Here is a 486-nt window from a genome sequence, read left to right as displayed (position 1 = left end):
ATGTTTGTCCCAGGCCCCTTGGTTTAAGATGAACCACACCCCCCCAGCATCCCAGCATGTTCTCTGGGCTGGGTGGGGGTCTCTGCTCCACAGCAGGGCTGTCCCCTCCCCTCTGCTCCTCTGATCCACAGCAGGGCTGGTCCTTCCCCTCTGCTCCCTGGCTGCAGCTCCAGAGACTGCATGCTGCTTCTCCCCTCCCCTTACCATTCCCTGTTAAGCAGGAATTCCTCCCTCCCCTCTGCTTTTCTGAGAAGGTATCTGTGTATTAGCTAGCTGACCATATGCTGGGTACGGTCCATGCTGAATCAACAGGTAGAATCAACAGGCAAAATCAACAACTAGATGGTAATGTCCCACTGTTGTTTTCTTAAATATGGTTGTCAATTCCTTACTAGGCTAAACAGAGCTCTTGTCACAGCCTGGCCATGCTCCTCTCAGCTCAGTGCTGTGGAAGGCAGCGGGGGGGGGGGGGGGGGGGGGGGGGGG

The sequence above is a fragment of the Gavialis gangeticus genome, unplaced genomic scaffold (genome assembly GCF_001723915.1).
Source record: "Gavialis gangeticus isolate Ggan-Ray unplaced genomic scaffold, GavGan_comp1, whole genome shotgun sequence".
NCBI classification, from domain to species: Eukaryota; Metazoa; Chordata; order Crocodylia; family Gavialidae; genus Gavialis; species Gavialis gangeticus.
Note: the sequence above shows the minus strand (reverse complement) of the source record.